Source organism: Pinus tabuliformis, chromosome 8 (genome assembly GCF_031772625.1).
Source record: "Pinus tabuliformis cultivar Carrire ecotype Pingquan chromosome 8, CPIR1, whole genome shotgun sequence".
NCBI lineage: Eukaryota > Viridiplantae > Streptophyta > Pinopsida > Pinales > Pinaceae > Pinus > Pinus tabuliformis.
Genome location: NC_142294.1, coordinates 1,389,802,579 through 1,389,817,925, shown reverse-complemented (window position 1 = coordinate 1,389,817,925; position 15,347 = coordinate 1,389,802,579). Strand labels below are relative to the sequence as shown.

The window sequence follows — 15,347 nt, the reverse complement described above, 5'->3', positions numbered from 1 at the left end:
TCTTTGTTGATAAAGCAAGGTAGCGCCATGGATAGAAATGTCGGATCACAATTCCAGGCCCAGGCTTTTCTTGTGGCCCTTTCCAGGCTTTGTGGGTTTGTTCTCATAATTATATATGATTGTTGCCTTGTACCTCTAGCCAAAAGAATAACAGGAAAGGATCAACTGTTCTCCAAAGGGTTGGGATACATGTAGCAAGACACAAAGCCTACTTGATAGTTCTAGAGTTAGAACGCCTCTGTGGTTATTTGTTTAACTCCACAATTCACTATCTTTGGAATAGCAGAGATATTTACTTTAAAGGATTTCAGGAATATTTCTATGATCAAGTCCCTGATGGCGTGACAAGTTTGGTTATTTCCTTCCATATGAGTATTCTGAGAGAGGCCCGTTTTCTGAGTAGTGTCAGACAGTTTCATAGTTGAAAAAATAGGCAAGCTAAGCTATCAATGACTGTTAGGAAATCATTTAAATGAGTAAATTGCATTATTTTTATAGAATTTTTAGAGATATTTAGTGCCATCAATCTATGCTTTTATGTTTGTATTGAAAAATAAATGATTTAGGTTTGATATAACAAATTATACATAAGTTTATCTTTAGTGCATAAAGAACTACACCTTATATGAAACATAAATAAAGACTTTAGTCCCTCTAAATATGCATGTTTCATTTTAGAAGTTGTTATGCATTTTTCATCCTAGAAACTTTTAGAGTCCATCCACTCATCCTCCATAGCTTATATCTTTATGGGAAGAAGAAAAGATGATACCTCCCAAGAACGAAATGAAGAGTTGTTCCAGCCTTGTACATTAAGTGCAGCTACTGGATCTTCAACAATGTTGCCAAATACAACATAATTATTACACTGACCATCATCGACAACGACTTCATGACTTCCCACAACCGCATTCAATCATCAAAATGGGTGTAAAAATGGTTCCATTATGACATAAATTAATTTGTGTAATTTGTAGAGATTTAAGACTAATTTCCAATTAGCATGAGGCCTTATTATGAATGTAAGATCAACACTTTTCAAGTATAAATTTCTATGAGAAAACAGTGGCCACCATGCAGGATACAAATAGATCTGCTAGGAATCTTGACCATAAATCACTATTAGAACATTGCACACATGAGTGTTGTGCATAAGAAAACTGTTAAGTATCTTAACAACACGATTACAGATAGCATAGGCAGGTAAGAAATACATCAGCCGAATAAGTTATTCCCTTGATATCATGCAGACAACATATCCATATTCTGCCATCACCATGAGAACATCAAAACATCGGTGCTCAGAAAGCAGGAATAAATTTTGAATTTTGTGTTTCTCAAATAAAAATAAAATACATAATTAGTATAACTTTATATTGAACTGAGATATTTTAGGTACCAACAAAGATTGAAAACCTATGTGCAAATCTATTTACACTACGTAGATTCAATGTTGAGATCCAACCTGACAGGGTAATCAACATTCACGGCCATACTACAGAATCTAGTCAAAATTCATTGACTAGATCAGGTTAAAAGCAAACAGGGCAACCAGCGTTGAGCACAACATGACAGAATCCATCCAAAATACGATGATTGGATCAGGCCAGACAGATTCAGAGTACAACGAATAATACTAAATCATCCAAACGGTTAATAGGATTGTGATTTAATGGTAAGCCTGTCAAATATAGTTAAAAAAATTGCAAAACCGTCAAAATCTTTCCTTGAAATGTGCAAATAGGTCAACGAGGTGTGAAAACCGTAGGTAAGTCTTTTGAAATTCAAACCCGGCCAAACCACTACCAAAGTACGATTCCCAGCACCAATAAGCTTACAATCAAACTGTTGATGGGATCGTGTTTTAATGATGAAGATGACCGCATTCCAGGCCACCTATCAAGATCCCATCCATCCCCCTAGACACTAATAAGCCGTTGACACCCCTGTGACCGCACTAGACAACTTTGAAGGAATAGTACCCCTATGGCCGCACCATAGACAAAGGGAAGTGCTGGTCTTAATGGTACAACCTTCGAGAGACATTCCTCTCACACAGACAGGTATCTTGTGTTATCAATAAGTCAACATAAACTGCACCAATTACAAAACCCTAACTCTAGTCAGATATTAAATCAAACTTCATAAAACTTACCACTTACGCAGATAATTTCTTCGATCCCTTTTCCTTTCAACTCCTCCGCCTTTTCAACAAACCCTGGAACATGCTTCATACTGCCATGGCGACAACATCTCAGTGTGTATTTTATTGATTTAATAGCAAGAAGAAACTCAATGAGCCATTAACCTTACAGCCTGATAATTAAATCCAGACTCTAATAATCCAAATGCCAGAGCATAGCACTATCAATCATATCTCAAATCAAGCATTCAAGCAGAAATTCAAGTTACAGAAGACTTATCGATTTAATAGCCAGAAGAGGCTCAATCAGCCATTTAACCATACAACCTAATAATTAAATCAAGATTCTAATAATCAGAAAGCCAGAGCATAGAACTATCAATCATAGCTCAAACCAAGCAAAAATTCAAGTTACAGAAGAATTAAAAAAACCCTGACCTGCAAATGGGAGTGAAAGCCCCCGGGACGTCGAAGAGAATAATCTTCTTCCCAGCGGCCAAAGAGTGGACGGAAACTTGCTGGAGCTTGCTCTCTTCATCAAAATAGGCTAGAACGCCATCTGGAATCTTATCACCGACTGCTATGGGTGCCATTGTAAACTCTCTTATCAAAATCTAACACAGCCCACGGGGATTCGAACTCAAGCGCAGCTGCAAATACTCGATCCCAATACCTGAGGACTCTATGGAACAATGTAACTCATTACACTGTGAATTCGGCCAGCTGAATAAAACCCTCGTTTAGAAATTAAATAGAATGGTGTCCAAAAGAGGAGTGAGGGGAGTATTTACACCGGATGTTGTACCCTGGATGATCTTTCTTCTCTACGATCTGGTCTGGTTGTGCCGCTGCGGTCTACCACTAGAAAGGGCTTGCGCTAATCTAAAGTTCGAAATTGTGCTGTTATGATCACTAAGTGTCTCTTTGTGATGCATTTACATGAAGGGAAAGCAACTGGCCCAGTGAGTCCCAACCGGTCACCAACCAATTCAAATCAACGGGTGAGGATAATCTAACCGTCTAACAAAGGATCTAAGGGCGTAAAGTGATGACAGAGAGGCATTTGGGAGAATTGATTTCAGAGGGGAACGCCTTACGGCGTAAAAATAAGATATATAGATTTTGTCATGGCTTTATTGAATTTAAACGTAAAAATTAAATATATTTATAACAACTTAAATTACTATTTCATTTTCTTTTAAGAAATCAAATATAAAAACACAGTGCACAGTTTATTATAAAGAAAACGTTGTCATGCTATATAACGTTGACACGATTAGATTAAAAAATAATCTTCCTATAAAGATGTTGCGAAGGTTTTATTTGATTTAAATTTATGAAATTAAAAATATTATATTTATTTAATTTAAATTTGTAATTTAAATGTCTAAGTCTTATTAGCACAATTAATTGAGGATGAGCTTTGTCAGTAAGGTAATTTAGGATCAAATCTTATAGGGGTGGTTGTGCCATATGCTAGAGGAAGAAGACATGCTAAAAAATCTAGTCAGCTTAAGGCTAGTGTGGCCCAGGTTAGAGATCTCTCGGTGATTTTGACAAATTAAATGCCTCTAGCCGTGACTTCTCAAGCCACGAGAGAAGCCTAAAAAATCATAAACAACTTAACAAACAAACAAAAATGTATAAATTAAATATATTTATAATAATTTAAATTATTATTTCAAAATAATTTTAAATAAATAAAATATTAAGAAACACTCTACCCTTTATAATAAAGAAATTGTTGTCATGTTATATAATGTCAAATAATGTTATATATAAAGATGTTTTCAAAGTTTTATTTAATTCTAATTTATGAATTTAAAAATATCTAATTTATATTTATAAATTAAATATATTTAAAATAATTAAAAATATCATTTCAAAATAATTTAGAATAAATCAAATATCGAGAAGTTTTAAAAATAATTTATATTTTTAATATTAGCTTATCACATAACATTATATTTAAAAAAACTATATTTACAATTATATATATAATATAATTTAAAGGAATCAGTGATTATTTATTTTATACTCATTTGATATGGGTTGATTCTAACTACTACTACTATGATTTCTAGGTATTTATGTGTGTTCTTTGAACCTTAAACTTCCATACACATAACTTCATTTTCACATCATCTTCCATTAAGCTATCACCCATACTATTATTTTAAATAATATTATATTAAAAATATTATAATATTATTTAACATAAATTATTAAATTGAAGAAATAATATAAGTGAATTTTAAAATAAATTTCCCATTATGTTAATTGAATGACTTGATATTTTGTATTTACTTTAATACAAATTCTAAAAAGGAACTCTTATAATTGACATTAAATTTCACCAATTTCAAAATCATATTTTTAATAATAAATAAATTATTAAAAAAATAAATTATATATTATTTTAATAAAGTTGTATCAAATAAAATAAAATAAAATACAAATTTTGTGAAAACTAGGTTTAATTATTATCATAGTTATTTTTTTTTAAAGTTAAAATTTATTTTATATTTTATTAGTTATTTGCTATAATCAATGGGGAAATTAATCTATTGACAAAACATTAATGAATATGAAACAAGGAGAGCCTTAAGTGACAATTGAAAAAACAACATTGAATTATTAGCAAGGAGAGTCTTAAATGGCAGGTAAGGAGTCATAGACTCACATAATGTCTTACAATATAAAACAAAATAAAAACTTAGCCTAGGCAATTCTAGATAGGGTTTGCTAAGAAGGTTGTCAATCCAAAATCACTATGCTTAGCTAAACAAGAAGACTAAGATAACTGAAAATCTAAATTCATAACGACTAAGGAGAACCTGGGGCAACCACCTCTACGGGATTGGATGTTCCTTGGACCACCATTGGGACTAGAACCTAGAGTCAGTTGCTCTTTTATCTTTTGAGATGAAGCCCCATCTCCTTTTGATTCAGGACCACCTTGTCTAACATTTGAAGGATTTATTCTTTTGTTTCATGCCTATCCATGATAACTTTCACCAACAACATTTTTTTCTTCTAGTAGAGGTCTATAGTGAGAAGACATTAGTTCCATCTTCCCAACATATGCCTTGGGTTAGGAATGCAGTTTGAAATATCAACTATGATCTCTCAATCTAAGGTGTAGGCATGATCAATTTCCATTTCAGCCTCAAGCTCCTACAGTTCCTCTCAAACCAAATTAGGAATTTGTTCAACAAATGCCCACGCTGAAGCCTTTGCATGAAGACGAGAACACAAGTTTTTCACTGTCCTGTCACTGTTATCACCCTTGAAGACTTATGCACATTGGTGAACCATGTTTGTAGCCTCATTGCCCCATAATGCTAAGGACCACAAGGGAGTAGAATATTTGCGTAGGAAAGGAGTAAGGGGGAAAGGATAGAGAGAGGGAGAGGGCCCCCCTTTGCTTGTTAAAGGCTAAGGTACATGGGCATATTATTCGATCAGTGGCCATGGCTATTTCTGGAGCATGCATCAAGCCTTTTATTTTCAGATTTTTCATGGTGCATGCTCATGTTAATTTTTATTTTTCAGCAAATGAAGGCATAAGGCCCAGTACTCTAATGTTGGCTTGGCTCCATTGGAGGGTTGAACTCACTTAGGTGAATTGAGCCCTGTGCATAACTAGGAAGGTATATAATAATCTCACTTACTAAGCATTTAAATTTCTATTTGTTAGAATCTTTATTTTTGCATTTCAGTTTGAGGAGGCAGTGACTCTTGCAAACAAAGGTTCATGGAGATTTTATGTGAGTCTGTATATTTCTGACTCCATACCCAATGGTGAAGGATACTGGTCTGTAGGTTCTAAACACCTTGCCAGCAAGGCATTGTCCCTAGTAGGAGCCAATGTTGTCACTCACTGCTAAATATGCTTGCAGCTGTGAAAAGAGTGCAAAAGAGTAGTGATGTTGAAGCCATTTCCCAAGCCACATAAGCTATCAGAGTTAAATCACACCCCCTCCATTATACAGTTCTCGGAAAGAGGTTTCTAATGGTATATGGAAGTCCAAGAATGGACTTCTAGATCAAAAGTTAAAAAATACTGAAGTGACCCTTTAAAAAGATAGAAAACAAAGAGGAAATCCCAAAGGACCGAGGCAGATTGCAAATTGGGCATATCGGCGAAACTGGGCTAATTGGCTACCGGAGGGGTCTCAGGCACAAGCTTACAGTCTATTGGTTTATCAACGGTGTGCAAGTCTCACATATCCCGCAATCTTGTAGTCCTGCATCTCGCATATCGGTCATGTCGCAGTCCCGCTTCATCGCAGTCCCACATCCCCGCGATATCGGAAATCGGCGGAACAAAGGGGCAACCACTTTAAAAGCCCTGGAAACTGCCAATTTTGTGATCCATTGTAAAAGCGTCGGGCAAGGCCGAAATTAGTTTACAAAGGAGTTTCATGGGAAAACCAAGGTCGGGCAGACCCTTTCTCTCTCTTCCACGTGGAGGTACGAAAGGTGACGTGGCCATATAGGGGACACATGTCACTCAGTTTCGAAATTTTCATAGGTCCTATGGGGGCATTTCCAAGTGACATGTATCACCACTCATAGGGTAACACGTGGCAATGATGACTTCACCCTATGGATCGACGATCGGTGATCACACGAAGTAAAGTTTATTCCTCAATCGATATTCCTTCTTGACCTCCGATTGTGATATGCGGGAAATCCTCCCCGATACAATGTTTCATATGTTCTATTTTATAAGGATTTCACATCCAAACAAGTTAGCCCATGCTATGGAAAAAAAGGTAATGGGCCTTTCCCGTCTCGCAGTTCGATTGCGATGCCTCTGGTGGGCTCAACCCTGTAGATTGGCGATCGCTGGGTTCAAAGGGAAGTCTTAGGGGAAAGCACTGTAAACTGTCGGGATGTGGGATTTTTCATTACAAAGGAAACATGCCCCCAGACAGAGGTTTAAAGGTCTCAGTGCCTGATGGCTAAGCCCCCGGTCATGGCCCCTAGTCATATAAAGAAATAAACAATATAAGGGGCTAAACTCAAGGGGGCTAAGGAACTTTAAAACTTTCCATTCTGCAGTGTCTGCAAGAGTAAAGGCCCCGATTATAGCAAGGCTCTGAGAGCATTGTACAAGGCAGTAAAGGCATATGGGTTAGCAGTTGGAGCATTGAATAAGAGTATGGTGTAGTGGTGAACTAATATGGGAGGCTCAAGAAGACTTAATGGCTTGGCATGGAGCCTCACTCCTCTACACAACAAAGGACCAATGAGCCAGGCACTTGCAGTGACCAACTCCCTATTCCACAGAACTGGTCGTTCATGCAGTAAAGGAAGAAATGACATAAAACAGCTTCGCAGTAGAGGCATGCATCATAGCGGGGATGTGGCTTGATTGGGGGTCTCCATTGGAATAGCAGAGGGAAACCTCCTCCTTCATCTTTCCATTTTCCTCCTTTTTTCATTAGTTATGTAATTTCCATTTATTTCCAAGAAAGGGAGTAGATCCCTATTGTAATCTTTTTGGGCAACAATGTCATCGCAGGCCTAGGCAGCTAGTCCATCGGACAGTTGGCCCTAGGCTGAGATATTTTGTAAACTGTAATTTTAGCTCCCCCTCTTCTTATAAAAAGGGGGAAGCAACACTTTAACAAGGGTTAGTTGGTTCCATAATTTCTCACCTGCAAGGTCTGAATTCTGAGAGGCCATTTTGGTTCAATTTGTTTTTTATGGGGGCTTCCTTAATATCATGTTGAATGTATGGACTAATTATTTCGACCCTTTACGATAAATGGCATTTCCCTGTTGATTCCAAGCCTAATTAATGTGCAGCATGTTCCTCTCGGTGATCTCATTTCATTTGTGTTTTTCCTCATTTGAAATAGTATAATGGATGTAGTTGGTTCCTCTCTAATCTATGGATTTATCTTGGCTGCTCAATAGAAGACAATACCTGTGTTATCACAGACCTACATGTGTTATTCACTAGCATTGTAGTACTTGTAAAATTACAAATTTACTTGTGTATTTGATTAACCTGTAGGACTTGGTTATCCCGAATCTACGTTAGATTTTGGCAGAGAATGATACCCATGTCATGTTTGGTCTGAAACCTTCTTTTTAACCCCGCTATTTCTATCACTCCACCTCCTCCCTCTTCCATATTTCTATTGGAAAATCTTTGCTTAGGATTTTGTGTTGTTTACAACCCTATACATCAAATTCCATATTTATGTTGGAATATTGTTGCTTAGGATTCTATTTGTTACAACCCTATGCATCTATTTCCCTCCTTCCTTTCCTCCTCTCCACCATTTCTATAACTCTAATTTTAAGCCGTCTCATTGTTGTGTTTCGGCCACTAGAAGAAGAGGTCATTTCTCTTTGATATTTCCCCAATATACCCCCAACATTTGGATCCATGTGTTGGCTTGAAACTACCTCAGTGAAGGCTTATTGAACCAAGCCCATCCTATTACCTTTTTACGTGATAATTGGAGTGTTGAAAACCCCTCACAAATTATCTCTTAAGCACTCCTCTCTTTAAGATGTCCTAGGCACTAGTCTACAGTCAACCCTGAGGCTGTCTCTACGAGGATTTCTATCTCTCCTGCAACACTTGTGTTGCTGGTGCGATTTGAAGCGACAACATGTTCCATGAGATCCCACATTGCTTCTTGGAATATGGAATGGGGGTGATTGGCTGAAAGAAAGATTTGGTTCAGCCAATATATGGTCGAGTGGTACATGGAAGTCCTAGACTTGGTTTCATTTTTCATAAGTTAATAAGAGCTCCTTTCCTCTTGTATTCGATAGGTAAATATACATGTTCATATGTGGTTTTTGTGGCTATCATATCTATGTTATTTTTTTTGAATATATGCTGGCATGAGGATGTTTTATGATAGTCTTGAAGTATGGATTTCATTGTGTTTTGATTAGAAAATGCATGAAAAATGAATATATGACCTGATAGATGAAAATGCAGCTATTGTGATAAGGAATCAATGTTTCCTTATGAATCTCAAATAAGTATGAGACCCCTATGCTTATATTTGTTGTTATGATCAGTAGAATGCATATTTGTGACATGTTTGGCGAAATTCTTGTCATGGCCAGTATGGGTTCAATCAATTCATTGATCAAATGTTTGCATTATTACTCTTTTATTTATGTTAGTAATCATTTCTAAAGTGTTCATTAAGTTTTTGGTAGTGGCATGAGTGCTGGCCCTGAAAAAATCGCATAAAATCTGGGGTCGATGGCTTAGAACTAGCTGAAAAAATCCACAATCGTTGGCATGCCCTTGATGTGGGAGTGACTAGAAGGCCTCGATCACATGCATGCCTTGTCATGGGAATGGATGGGGTCCATGGCAGGGAAATGTCAAGTTGTCTTAGGGGTTGATCACCTCAAAAGGTTGGTTGGCTCCTAGAGGTTCTGTAGTTTCGTTTGGTCAGTTCCACTTCCTTAACTGTACTTGGGGAGTTGAATCACATCATAGTATCCTCTCATCACATGTTTACCCGAGCAGACCAATTAACTTGGGTAAATGTGGGAGGAGGGTGGTTACAAAAAACACAAATGCTAAGGTGCACATTTTGAGAATTAAATACAAAAATTTCTAAAACATGTCAAGTTCACCAAGTTGTGCTTACATAATGGGGACACACTAGTATAGTATTGCAAGACACACATGGTCATTAAAAACACCACATTTATAACTAAAAAGCACACACATATCAAAGATATCTTACAATTTCCATCATTAAATTTTGATGGAGATCCTCTTGACGCCAATTCATCTTTCACACACAAGTCTTGAATTGGCATTGCCCCATACAAAAGATCACTAAACATCCTATTAACATTTTCATAATGCTTTTTGTTAAATGATTGCAATTGACTAGCAATATTTTTTTCTTCTCCATGCAATTGCTTTAAATTCTCCTTTTTGACTTGGTACACACCTTTCATTTGGTTGCACACAAGTTTAGAATTGGTGAAGACTACAATTCCAGTGGATCCATACTCCCTAATTGTTCTTAAGCCTTCTATCAGTGAAATATAATATGCTTCATTGTTTGTTGTCCTTCCAGGCACATTATTTTTCCTTTCAAGGATTTGGTTCGTCACAATATTGTAAAGCACATAAGTAATCATGTCTTATCCTAGATTGGGATAGCAAGGAACTTCTATGCATAATTTCCATTTTTCAACCATGTTTAATGGGTTTTTTTGATCCATGTAAAAAAAAATCAATAAAATGAATAATATATTTCTTTTTTACAAATGCCTTATATTATGGGTGAATGATGAAAAATAAATATATATTGTGATCAAATGATGGAATATTGCATGATCTATTGTGATGAACTGCCCTAGTAGAATAATAATGGCAGTTTACAAATCAATGCAATTGGGAAAATGTCTTAACAAATGTTCTCATGTTGGAATGCACAAGAATAACATTCAAACACATGCTACAGTACATTGATTTTTGATGATGAGAAAAATATTTTTCATTATAAAAAATTAATGTGGTTTTCAACCCAAGCTAGGGCCTCTAATCCTCTAATAGTTACTCCCATGACTCTCCATGCCCCTAAGAATAAAACAATTATTAGTACTTCCATGCCTAATGAGATTCCTTCACTATTCATTGAATATTTTACTTATCATGAGAAAACCAATCCTTGAAATTAGATATATATTGTCATGTTTATCAAGTTTGGACTATACCGAAGGTTAACCTATCAATGGATATTTTCCATAATGTTATGTATGATTTTGTTGCAAAAATTGCCACACTAAAAATTTTATACCCACATTCCAATCAATAAACAACTAATTTGTAAGGTCTTTCATATTCTATATAAGTCATTCAATGTTTTTATATGAGGAAATAAGGGTTGATTGTTGATCATTCCACTAAGTACACTGACATCCATAAATCCTATATTTATCTTCAATATTAAGATAAAAAATCATTACAGTTTTCATTTTCCATATAAGTCATTCAATGTTTTTCTATGAGGCAATAAGGGTTGCTTTTTTTATCATGCCACTAAGTACAAGTTAACTTTTATAAATCCTATATTTATCTTCAATATTAATATAAAAAAAATATTACAGTTTTCATATGCATAAGAATGTTGGCTTGCTTGCCTAAATCCATGGATTAAAACATCAACCAAGATTTCTACATATTGGATGTTATTCATTGATAGGACAAGTGAATAAGGATACAATGTGAATTGGATATTTATTATGGCTTATCACTTAAATATCCAATTGTGTCACTGTAGAGTCTCCAAAATGTCTTCAAAATATCATCCACTTTCACCTTTATCGCCACCATTTCACTCACATGTCGCAACTCCATAGCCATATAATCTTTCATTAGCCTCCATTTTCATGATTACATGGGGTTACCTTTGTGCTTTCCAAAAGATAACAATTTCTAGTATTTTAAGTGAATTTATGGTTAAAACTTAGAAAAATGACATCTACTTGCTAATACTTAAAAGTGGCTTGAGTTTCATGACATGTGTAGGTCATTTTGAAGCTTCCAAGGCACCCTTATGTGGCCTCCAATGCTCAAATTTTAATTCCCTTCAAGATATGGAAGAAGATTTGGATAAAGGTCAAAGAGGATATGTGTCTCATCATTACCTATTTGAGTTGTAACTCTATATGTGTCTCATCATTACCTATTTGAGTTGTAACTCTATGATATTTTCTAAGGATCTAGGGAGAGAATAATAGATCTCCATTAATGAGGTAGCTTCTTATGTTCTTGCATAAATAGGAGATCCTTCTCCTTTCAAAGGCATGTGTAAAGTTGGAGATACTTGGGTGTACAAGTTAAGATTACTCATGTTTGAATGGAATTTAGATTTAGCACCATGCTCATGAGTGATGTTCACCTATTTCTGGTAATGCTTGCATTGGGAGCCTCTCAACTTGCCATCTCTCATACTTTTGGATTGGCGACCTACAATATGTGAGATTGATTGTTTTTTATAAATTAAGATTTACTGCTTTCATATATTTTCCTGTGTGAGAGGTTAAGAGTGATTGTTTTTATTTGCTTTCATATCTTTTTTTTGTGTGAGAGGTTAAGAATGATTGTTTTTTCTTTCATTTCATGTCATGTGGTTTTGACTATTCATTTCATAGGATCCTGATTTGATAATGCATACATGATCCCTTAGAGTAGATTTCATTTCATGCAATTTCAATTCCTGCAAGTGTGGTAGGTTAAGATTTCATTCCTTCAAGTGTGGTAGATTAAGATTTCAATTCTTTCATGTGTGGTAGATTAAGATTTCAATTCCTGCAAGTGTGGTAGATTAAGATTTCAATTCCATGCATTGTACTATAATTTCTTTTGAATTGATTGTTGAATTAGAATAGGTGAATTTGGTTTGTCGCTATTTCGTTTCGTAGTTAGATTGATCTAAATTGAAAGTTAATTTCTAGCATATATAGTGCACACACGCTTTGCAAGTTTTACGAAACCCTCAGGTTGACAATTAAATGATAGGTAACTAATTTGCCTCAAAAGTCACTTCATGCTAGTGATCTTACTACTTAAATATCACTGATTAGTTATGGCTTATCACTTAAATAAATATAATAAAATATAATAAAATAGTTTTCCTAAATATTTTGGGCAAACACACAACAAGATAATTAATAAATATCTATTTGATCTGTAAGCTGCCATGGATATTCTACTGGATAGTTTTTCACAACAAATCTAATAATATTATATTAAAATTATGAAAATTCCACACTATTACAATTTATTAAACTTTAAGATCTATGGATTTAACTGTAATTAGTGCATGCATGCGAATGGAAATTATGCAAAAGGTAGAGAAGAATAAAATAAGTACACACACACACACATACAAGAAACAATATATTCTCTTTGGGAAACCCTTTCGGGAGAAAAACCAGCTAGAAGGTGAGGTCTCTTCGCTCTCCTTTTCTATCTGGAAAATGGCTGCAGGTACAAAGAAGTAATGCTTGTGGCTCGTGGTCTGATATAGTGCATAGATCCTCTCTATGTTCTCTACCTCGTATCTCTACTGGCTATATTTTCTCAACTATGGAACAAAATTATCTTTAAAGAATGGAATGCCTCTTCCTCCTAGTGGCCTAGTTATAACACAACTTGATAGCCTACTAGTGGTTAAGTTTGACTACATCAACTCTTAACTAGAGTTATAAAATAGACTCTTCTAGTGTATTTTACGTCAAAAACAGTTGGCTAGCCCCTTTTCCATGAATAATGGGGGTGGATACAGCATTCCCCTAAAGGGATGAAAATATGGCATATATAAAACAGGAAGGTCAACTTCTCAGTGGCATAACTTTTTCATACAAATTTTGATTGATGTAATTTTTGCATCATTGGAAAGATATATGTGTGTAGAATAGAATGGAAATGTACAGTGTTGGAGTGACAAAGTTTTAACCCCCAAAAAATGTCGTTTTATGCCTCAAAATTCCCCCGGAAGGTTTCAAACCCTATTTCGCCAAACTGTGTCCCACTGGTAAAAACAATCTCGTGAGCCGATTCCTCAAATTTTTCCACTCCAAATGCATCAAGATGGATGAAAAACAATATAATGACCCAATTTGGATCACACCTCCCCAATTTGAGAGGCTTTGGTCACCAAAAGATTTTACTGAATGAGGTGAGGAAATTTTTACTCCACCTTCTCTATAGTGCACCATTTAACTTTTCCTGGAAGTTGTCCCTTCAACCCAATATGAAAAAGGTCATGCTACCCCTGCCTTTTAGTTCTGGACCTCTTCTGCAAAATTGTATCCTCAGTCAACTTTTCCTGAACGTCTGGTGCCAAATCCTTCACAAAAGGTATGACCTGTTCCTCTCCCTGATCTAGAATGGAAGGCTCATAGAGTTTCAAATTATCTACATTCACAATTGAATAAATGTGCATATATGGTGGTAAAATGAGTTAATAGGCATTATCACCCACCTTTTCTAGTATCTCAAGGGACCATACCTTAAAGCCTTTATTTTCTTTCCAGTCCCCTATAGCCTCTCCTTGTTCAACTGTAGCTATAGTGTGTCTCCCACCTTGAATGATTTCTCTATTCTGTGTTGATTGTGCCTGGCCTTATACTTATCTTGTGAATTTTGCAGTGTTTCATGTACTTGTAATGGATCTCCTTGATCTTTTCTATAATTTTTTCAACCCTTAAAGCATCTCCTGTAAGATCTTCCCTCACTCCTCCTTCCTGCCCATATGCAATATCCAAAGGTGAATGTGGAAAGTATCCAAAACAAGTCTCAAATGGGGACTTTCCTGTAGAAGTGTGGACTGCTCTATTATAAGAATGTTTTATATATGCCATATTTTCATCCCAGGTCTTTGGATGCTTCTAGTTGTATCTCCTCAGAAGTAGCACCAAAGTCTTGTTGACTACTTATGTATACCCATCTGTCTGTGGATGGAATGTTGTAGATATCTTCAACTTTGTGTCCATCTTCTCCCACAATGTAGTCTAGAATGCACTGAGAAATATTGTAGCCTCGTCTGAAATGATGCTCCTTGGTATACCAAAGTGCACCTAGACTTGTCCAAAGAACAAGTTTGTTGCTTCTTGCCCGTTGATGGTATTTTTATAGCGCATCTAAACACACATCTTATTGAACCTGTCAGCTACCACGAACAAGTAGTCATGTCCCTTCCTGGTTGTTGGTAAACCTCCCACAAAGTCAATAGAAATGCCAAGGACGAGTAGGTAAAGGTAAGGGATATTATAGACCCTATTTCCTATTTCTAGGATTTATGGTTCAACAAATTATACATCCTCTTATTAACCTAGCTACCTGCTCTTGCATCTTGAGCCAATACACATACCTCTACAAGTTAGCCATGATCTTCCCTACACCAAAGTGACTTACAACCTTGGAGGTGCGAGCCTCTCTAATCAACTACAAACACTCACCTTTAGGAATACATAGCTTATCCAACTTGTAGAGTAACCCATCTTGGAGATGGTAGTCAACAGTGTTGTCACCATCGTGCACATGAATCTGACTCTGCAACTGCTGATACACTTCTTTGAAGTCCTCATATTCTTAATATGCCTTTATGTATGCAACATGGGTGAAGGTCTCCATGTGCATAAGAGTCCCCAAAGCTGTAATCTTTGATGTGGGTGGCCTTGA

The 15,347-nt window shown here is 35.9% G+C and overlaps 1 pseudogene; it reads right to left on the bottom strand.

Annotated features, from left to right (window-relative positions):
• Positions 1–1,052: 1,052 nt before the first annotated feature.
• Positions 1,053–2,866, bottom strand: LOC149240741 (peroxiredoxin-2B pseudogene; annotated as a pseudogene).
• Between the last annotated feature and the right edge of the window lie 12,481 nt (positions 2,867–15,347).